We start from the raw sequence: 10163 nt of genomic DNA on the forward strand, positions 1-10163 counted from the left end.
GTTGTCAAATTATATTGTGCATAAAGACTATGTCATGATGAAAAAAAATACAAACTTACACATTTTAAATGAAAAACAAATTCAAATTCATTGTCATTGACTATCACTTCAATTGTGTCCATATCAATTTTGTAACTTTCTAGGAAAGCGGATGCATCTTGCAGTGATGAGAATCCCTTATGACAAGCACCAGGAAATTTATTGGTACTAGCTTGTGCATGTGACCATTGTAGAAATATTCCGGTCTTTCTTCCAGCTGCAACAGCATAGAATTTTTTGAGATTGTTCTTTTTTGAAGGCATTGATTTTTAAAGTCCTTTAATTAAACACCAACAAAAAACTTATCTTGTGACTGCTCCTCCATGTAGGTAACGGTAGCGTGTCACGGACGCGTGATGCATTCCAGCATTGTTTTTGTCCACTCCCGTTGATGAAAGTTTTTCAGAAGCAGAAAACGAGTTGTAGAAATCAGCTTAATTATAAAACTAACTTTCTCCAGTGTCTATAACTTTAGACGAATGGTTGGTAATTTTTTTAGTGACCTTTAGGAGGCTTTTTGACACAATTTTTGCTTGCTATCTTCATGAGATAGCAGAAACACGTCTTGTCTTGAAGTGCGCCCCCTGTACGATTCCTGATATGCCTAGAATACCTAGGTCTAAACATCTAACCTTAATTTAATATCATCAACACCCTGTGCCGATCTCTTGGCTTTTATTTCATATTCATGCACTGCGGAGCTAAGGTGCCGCTTTAAGTCTCTCTTATATAAAAACCTTCTTGAACAAGGTTCACAAATATGCCTAGTATCATCCATAGTGAAGAACTGGTTGATAAAATGATGCCAAGAAAATGAAAATATTATTGTTCTTGCCCAGTGTTATGTTTAGATCAAAATAGAAAAAGCTCTTTGATTAGTGCCCACACACAGTAGAATAAGTAAATAAATAAATAAATAAATAAATATAAACAAGGAACAAAATTACAGTACAGTTTTACAGAACTGTTTCGTGAGGTCATGAAACAAGACCCACTCTTCAGAAATGAAATGTATATAATGTATCAGTCAAAGTTCAAAAATCAATGGAGACAAACGGAGCTTTGCATTACTGCAGTTTCTTTATTACATCGTTAGATGCGAAAAATACAATTACAAAATAAAAAAGAATTACATTGGTGCACTCTGCGTAAAAAAATGTGTTTGCGTGCATGTATAAATTGTTCACACACAGTGAGGTGCATACGGTAGTGTCGCACTGTGACCTACATGACAAGAGGATTTTCATAAAATATGTGTGTGGAAAATATATATAAAAAATGAAATTAATATTTATTTAATGTTGGGTTAAAAGTATTAATCAAATGATTTTCAATGTACTATATAATTTCTGTAATAAATAAAAAAAAATAAGTAAATTGCCCCACACTACAAATAAACCAACATGCAGTGATCTTTATACTGTGCTGCCAGACCCACTGTCAGGTCACTAACTTGATGCTTTGCACAAAGAAGTGTAAGAACTTCCAGAAGGGTTGCCTTGCTGTCTGCAGGCTTGCATAATAGCACAGTATAGAGCACTCCAGAAATCTCTGCAACAATTGATGAAAGGAATTTCAAAATGTCTCTCAAGCCAGGCAAGTAAATATTTGTGTGTTCTGCACTTGATATAGCTTTGAAAAGCATATACATGAACACATTGCATTCAAGATTGTTGAGACAAATTGAAGTCATCAACACATGCAGCAAACCTGCAAGAGGTACGGGTCAATGACTGATCAGTTGGGGTTATTGGTGGAACATCATGGTAGGCTTGCAAGACTGATGGATGAATGGAGCGATATCTTGTTGTCATGGATACTTCCTCTTCAGTAACAGGTGTGGGAGTATTTATGCAAACCCTGGAAGAGGACAATGGTATGGATTCTATTGCTTGAATAGATGTGCCATGAAATTCCCTGCCTTTTTACGCATGTACAACTTACCCAGTATCTGTCGCCCTTGCATATTCTGAAGTTCTCAAACTTGTCTCTTCTGACATAGGACTTTATTGTAGTGTTCGATCTGTTTAGACCATCAACCTGAGCCTTTAGATTGTTAAGATCTGTTTGGATATCTTTTAACATTGATATTATAACGGTGTCGGTGTCTGAAGCACCAGGCTGGGTCTGAGAGATTGATTGTGAGACTTTATTGTAGTGTTCGATCTGTTTAGACCATCAACCTGAGCCTTTAGATTGTTAAGATCTGTTTGGATATCTTTTAACATTGATATTATAACGGTGTCGGTGTCTGAAGCACCAGGCTGGGTCTGAGAGTTTGATTGTGAGAATTGCCATTTTTTGCATGCAGCAAACCTGAGAGAGGAGCAGGTCAATGAATGATAAGTTGGGGTTATTGGTGGAACATCATGCTACACTTATGTTCATTATAAAAATGATTAAGATTTATTTTGTAATGTTTAGATCAAAATAAAAAACCGTTTTCATTAGTGCGCACAAAAATAAATAAATAAATAAATAAATAATTATAGTAAAAAATTATAGTGAAACCATCACTAGATACAGTGCTCAACTATAAAATATAGGAGCGAAATATATTATTATTATACAAATGAAATTACCACATCGCAATACAAATTTGTTGCGTATGGATGGTTTGACCCATCCACACTCGTCAGTTGCAATGTGTAAAATAACAAAGAATATGTCTTGAGTTTTGATGCGCCATAAGAGAATTAACGCAACTGCGTATCTTAAAGTTGCGCAATACAATACGCGTCTTAAGTGCGTATCCATGTCTGGGCCTACTTATTGCTAAACATGCTAAAAGAGCGACTTATTTATAGTTACACAGTAAATGTTTTTTTCTATGCCTGCAGCCACTTGCTAGTTCGTTTCTGTGGTTCAAGGTTGACATTTGTGGTTTAGTTATAATAAAGTATTTCTCAGTAATGCATAGATTGCATTTTTTGCTGCTGGTAGAGTACGATTTACTTTGAGCAATTATAGTGTGCTGAGAGTCACTTTATAGTGTGCTGAGAGTCACTGATCACGGTAGCCCAAATCCTGAAGGGAAGCTGAACATAGCAGTAGTGTAGCACAGGGGACAGCTGCCCTCCCCTTGTGAAAAGTCTTGCCCCTGATTGGCTTCAATTGGGCTTTCCCATAAATGTTTAAAAGCTGTCTATTATTGCGATACTCAGCCTGCTAGTGCCCATCTCATAAATTTTTCTTCCTAAAAGGTTGCAATTACATCATATTTTAATATTCTCACATGTAATTCGTGATCAATAAAGATTACCCGCTGACCGCTGTTTGTGCTGCAAGGAGCTATTTAATTTGCTATTGTACACTCAGTAACTTCATGGGATGGTTGCTGTTTCGCATCAGAGTGCGCTAATTGGCTTCAAATAGGATTCAAATATGCATGTCAACTAAATTATAAAATGTAGAAACTAGAAAAGCTTAAGAATCTTCCAATCAAACATTTCAATCTGTTCTTTGATTTATGATATGATATTTAAAACATTTTCTCTTTAGAGCTCAATAGTTTGTGTGTATTATGCATCTGTTTTCACCTTAAAATGTGGACACATTCAGTAAAGTATACGAGAGGGCAAAACAAAGACATCGGTTATGCTTGAAATGTTTGTCCTCACAGTGTCTTTTGATATGTCAAACCGGTGTAAAAAGACTGTGGTGTGGTGATAAGGTTTCAGATGTGTATGTCCTCAGTTTTGAGGTGTATTTAATGCGTATGTCCTCAGTTCACAGTGAATGCGAGTAGGGTGGGGATGTGTATGTTTTGTTTGCTAATACTTTGTGTGTTTGTAAGTTACAGATAAATTGATGTGCAGATGATTAAAGTTTGTTCGGCTTATATAAGGCAGAAAATATAAGACTCATAACACTGTGTATTGTTATAGAATGGCTTTCACGCTGTTGGGCGCAGTGCTTACTCTAGGTGTGCGTTGCGTAATGCGTGACTATCGCACGCTTATGTGAATTTACCCGAGTGTTAGTTAGGACTTTATTGATGCGCGCAGTAACAAAAGCCGAATAATTTCCGCCTTATATAAACCGAACAAACTTTAGGCATGTAAACCAATAGTGTATTGAAATGCTTGAATGGTTTTCTTGCAATTATAATTATTTAAAGGTGCACTAAACTTTAAAATAAAAGTTTAGGCTATGTTTTTGGTCTATGTATTGTTATATTCATAAATCCAACATACATTTCTTTACAATAAATTGCTATTTGTTGAACCGGAAATTTACCCCTTGATGTATACTCTAGCACATTTAAAGTGGTATACATTATATTCATTTTGTTGGCAAATTAGTTTCAATTTTGTCATGAAAAACAAACCTCGGACATGTTGGAGCTTGCCACACCAAAAGTTTTACAAGCTCACTTCAAAGAGAAAGGTAAACAATGCAACAAAAACGAATTGTCAGTGTGTGATAGCAGCCATATACTAAATGCACAACAGATACTCTAAAACATGGAATATTTGTGTGCATAAAAATTTCATTTAATTTGTGGATTTTTCATGTACATAAATATTCTTTCTTCCTATGGGCCTTTTAAGAAACTGCATAAATTAGTGCAAATTTCATGCCAAAGAAGCATGGGTTCTCTCCAAAACATGGGATTTTGATGTCGCGAAAATATCATGCTTTACAGTATACAGTAAGCAGAACAGATTTGTGGTGTGATCAAGCAAAATCAATCTGAAGTCGGACATATTCAATTTTCAGTTTCTTATAGGATTGTAAACAGCATTTGCACAGCTACAATTTTCAGAAAACCCAATTGAATTTGGACAACCAGTTCAAAAGATGTGAGCAGTTACAGAGTTCCAAAACAGTAGGAATTGTTTGGCTATATCTCAAAATCAGTATTTCCGACTTCTGACTGATTTTGCTTGATCACATCACATTTAGAGAATAAGCGATAGGAATTTTTATTTTGCCTATCCTCTACCGTGTGATAGGACAGGCAGGTCCAATATTTTGAGTAGTGGATGCCGGCGCAGCGGTATCCACTACGATAAAAATATTGGACCTGCCTGTCGCCTATCATAGGTAGAGGATAGGCAAAATAAAAATTCCTATCGCTTATTCTCATTCTTAGTCAGTTAAAATATTATTTTAATAACTGTAAACAATTTTGTTAAGCAAAACCTAAGTTACCGTCATAAAAACTCCCCTCATTATAAAATGAACGAAACTTGTTTACAACTTCACGTATTCTGTTGCGCGTACTGCTAGCGCGTTCGCGTATTCCGCACTAGTCTACGCATTTAGCGCGATACATACGCGAACCTCTACACGCGTGTTACGCATTATCAAGACGCATGATGACGTGGGGTCGCTCACGGCCTGATAGACGGCACCGAAATCATGCGATTGTCCAATCAGAAATGTGTCTACGAACTAGACCACTCCCACTGACTGAGAATTATCAATATGATGGTACTCTATTTTACTTAAATGATGAAGAACATACTTGTGAGACTTGTCAGAAGTGTCAGGTTCTTCAAATGACAACTTACAGCTGTGGGGTCGTTATTTCGCAAAATTTGAAAAACATGTAAAAAAAACCCCAAATTTGAAAAATGATATTCCAAAGTTACTAACCATCATATACATGAACTAAAATGTACAGGTATATGGCACATAATATATTACACATGGGCAAATTGGAATCCTTATGTTATTTTTGTATACTCTGCACTAAAGGCATATATCATCTTACCGGTCGGGTAGCAAAGTTACCCCGGTAGTGGCAATGTAGCCCCGGTTTACGGTATATACCTTTAAGGGCTACATTATATATGTTATTTATGATAATGAACAATGTTACAAATGTGTAAATGTACATCAAAAGTTGTATTTGATATGTACAGATGTGAATATATCAAGATGTGAATATATCAATGTTTATTTTTGTCAGATAAATAAAATTTTGTAATGTGTATAATTTCTATTAAACTTACAAAGAACCCTTTGAACTTATTTGTGAAAATTTTAATTTATTTTGTGTAAGAATGTTTAATGCCAACTTAGTTGAACATCCCTGTGGATTTGAGTATCATTTTGAAATTGAAATGATTGAGAAGTTAATGATTTAATAATTTGGTGCAATTCGAAAAGTTACAGAGTCATTCACTGTTTCAAATGATAGGCTACATTTGAATATGTGTCAACCATGCATAATAATCTCAAAATTGAAAAGACTGCAATCAATCGATGACTGCTGATTGCCGCTCAATTCAGATGATAGGCACATAAAAGCTGTGCAATTTCCCGGGCAATTTCACACTGTAATTTACAACAAATTGCACCAATCATGAATTACTTTTGAAATGCTAAACTTGGCATCAAGGTGTTCACAGTGATATAGATACTATAAACAGCTCAGCTTTAATATTCCCTTCAATGTGCCTCCTTAACTCATGTTGGGTCCCCGGGGTTCGGTCACAATTATTTTGAAAACTGTCACGCTTTAATGGACCAATTTGCCGCTGATAGATACATGTTAACTTCTCAGTATCATCCTTGTGTTGTCCTACTTGGAGTGCAAAATGGGCCCCTCACAAAAGCTATTTAACATTTTTTGTTGCCATTTGTGTAATAAAAAGTCCATCTCCTGTCACCCCCTGGTTTATGCCCCTGCCATAATCTTACAACATTAACCCCAGTTTGATATAAAATTGGATCGGTTGAGCCCATATTTATTGGTCGAGCTATGAGTTTTAAAATATTGGACGAGACGTAGTCGAGTCCAATATTTTACAACTCATAGCGAGACAAATAAATATTGGGCGTAAAGCATCCAATTTTATCATTATTGTGTTTTGGATCCAATATTTTCACAACTTGGATCCATCAAAACATAATAATGGGTAAAATCGGGAGAGAACAAATGATTCTTTCCCCTCTAACCGGATCATTTTTTTAATGACCAAGCACCTGGTTAACACTAAAGGTAAGTCAAACAGATTAAGTAGTGGGAAATATAATTTTTTGCAACTTGCTACATTGCATCTGAAACCATCAGACTTCATCAGGCAACTGACCCGTTGCAAGTTCCAGTATTTGATTTGATTCAAAACCTTGTGATTCTAACGACTGGATGACTGAGAATATTCATTATTTTATAATTAAAACTCCAACCTATATGGTACAAAAGAACTGATAATCACAATAGAGAATAAAACTTATTTGTATAAATTTATTTTTGCCATTGTACTCCAAAATAATGATAATGATACTATCAGCAATTTGATGCCCAAAGACACCTTTACACCTTACATTATATGAAAAAAAATACAGAGCAAAAACAAATGATATAAAGCATAAAAAATGATAGACTTTTTAAAAAGTACATTGTACAGAACTGAAAAGATAACTTTTACCAAACTTTTAAAATTCATAATTTTTTTAAATTTAATCATCTTTATTAACAAAAGAAGAAGAACATATAACCCCAAGATCAACTGAGATCCATACCGATCTCAGGCAAGGGTAAACACAATTACAAACAGCAAATATACACATAAACAATGAGGAAATACATCATGGCGGTGAGAAAAAAGTTATATGACTTCTTGGACATTCCACTTTGGCTCATGTCTTGAGTTGAAGATTGAGTAAGATGACATGAGAACAGATTTGGTAATTTGGTCTTTCAATACCTTGAATTTTGTTGGGGTGTTAAGTTGTTTTGACAAACGAGTCAGCCTATTTTTGTTGTCGGTGTCAATCAAGCCTCTAGAGCCGACTTTCCGATGGCAATTAACGAGCAATCATACCCGGCCGGTAATGTCGGAAACAAGGGAAGCGTACCGATCATGTTTGATAGAGTTGGCTTTACCAATGTTCGGCCCAAATGGCACCGACAGTTCAAATAGAATGACTCGCTTGTCTGCCGGCCAAAATAAAACAATGTCGGGTTTTTGGGATGTGGCAATTATGTTGGGCGGTATTGTACCGCCACCGATGGTATTATTTTCAATGTCGGCTATGGACTTGTAGATTGCCACACTTAAACGATTCAGCCTCTTTGAATGTGGATAAAAATATACGAATAACATTATTATGTCTCCATAAGTATCGATCTAGCATATTTTGGCAATTATTGAGTATAATTGTATTAAAATTGATAAATATCAGCAAAATTCTCGCATTCAATTAAACTATACTATGCACAAAAATATCATCCGTACACTTAAAATCAAAGCAATTATTTTTTTTAAACACTAAAACTAAATTAAAATTAAAGTGGTTGATAGATGGAGAATTTTGTTCTGCATATTTTGATACCTCATTTGGATGTGACTTTATTTCCCCAATTTGAATGAGAAAAGAGCTTTCAAAAGTGAGAAAATCGACTCTTCCATCGAAACACACAGATGATGAAAACAGTGCAGTGGGCATTCATCTGCCTTGAGGAAATATCCAAAATTTGTCACTTTTGAAACTCTTTTGTCATTCAAATGTGTAGTGTAACATACAGGTTTGGGGAATAAAGCGGCATTGTGCCAAATGAGGTATCAAAATATGCTTTTGTTTTAAGTGTATGGATAGTTTTGTGCACATTAATATATATTGTGGTACATTACAGACAGCTGCTTGACATGATACCATCAAACAAACAAAAACCCTTCCGAATGTGTCTTTTGAGCTGCATGTGAGGAAAAAGTGCTGTTGAGCCTGATTAATGATGGCAGAGTAAATGACATTTTGTTGTACATTTTCCTGAGCTAATATTAAATGGATTCAGCTATCACTAAAATGGTCAATTTCAGGTGTAATGTTTTGCATTGCAACCTCATGCCACGGTATCAGTGTTATCATAATTATATGAGCTGTTATGCCGATGAGGAGTTTCTTCTAAATTATGATGCTACAGACTGTCTTTGATGAATGATAAACATTTAAAAAAATCATATTGACATATTGAGTTGGTGAAAAATGATTTACAATTCATTGAGGAATGTGAAAGCTTGGAATGGACCTGCTTTCTACATGTAATTAGAGCTTTAGGTTTATGTGTAAGTTGCTTTGACTTTTTAATTAAATATGTACAATTGGTGGAGTTACCTCATAAAAATACAATTATTTTTACCAGGGTTATTATTATTTAAAAAAAAGACTGGCTATCACATAACAGGTGTATTTACTATGCACTCGGGAAGTTGCTGGTATGCATAACTTATGCCATGCAATCACACTCTGCAACCCTTCCCTGCACATACCCATCAACAAAATGCACACCCACCCACCCCACACACACCCGGTAATTGAAGCAGGCTGATGAAAGCTTAGAAATCCATAATATTTCATTTTTGCAGTTTCTAAAATTAATCACTGGTATCGCATAGATTTACTAAAACAGATAATAATAAACAGCATTTACATAGCATTATTAGGTTATAAATTTAACAAATATTACAAATATTGATTAATCAGCAATAGGTTTGTTCTTCCCTTTTGTTATTATACACATGCGGATAATACAGGCCAATTACAATAATAATAGAATAGATTAATAAATAATACCTTAAAGATTTGCCTAATGGCACATATGGGATCACTTGACATAACCGTCACTATTTAAAACATCGTTATGAACACGGCAGAGTGCCGAATACGCAAAATTGCTGTTCTGAGTAAACAACGTTTGAAAATCTTGGTACCATTCCATTGGTCCTTCTAAAAATTGAGAACATTCTTGAGCACTCATTTGAAATGTATATCATAGAAGTGAATGTGCACGAATTATTTGCAATAATAAGATGTTCTGAAACCATCAATATCATCCCTCCAAACGGGTATTTACAGTTATTCGGCTTTATGCTGAATCCAAAATGTCTCTACAGCTGCGTAAATAGAGGTCGAATACGCATTCAACTACATGTAAACCATATAGCACGCATTCTTGATTTGGGGCTTTCGTGTAGAAATTACTGGTTGTCCAAAACCTGTAGACTTTACATTTGATATATAAGTTTTAAAATAGTCATCCATGTAATATTTAGCAAAACCTGAGGATTTTAAACCACAAATAACAATATTGGCCTATCTTATGCATACAATTTTTGGGATTTTACGAGGGCGCACTCACATTATTAAGCCAATGCGATATCATGTGG

The sequence above is a fragment of the Amphiura filiformis genome, chromosome 9, assembly GCF_039555335.1.
Source record: "Amphiura filiformis chromosome 9, Afil_fr2py, whole genome shotgun sequence".
Lineage (NCBI taxonomy): Eukaryota > Metazoa > Echinodermata > Ophiuroidea > Amphilepidida > Amphiuridae > Amphiura > Amphiura filiformis.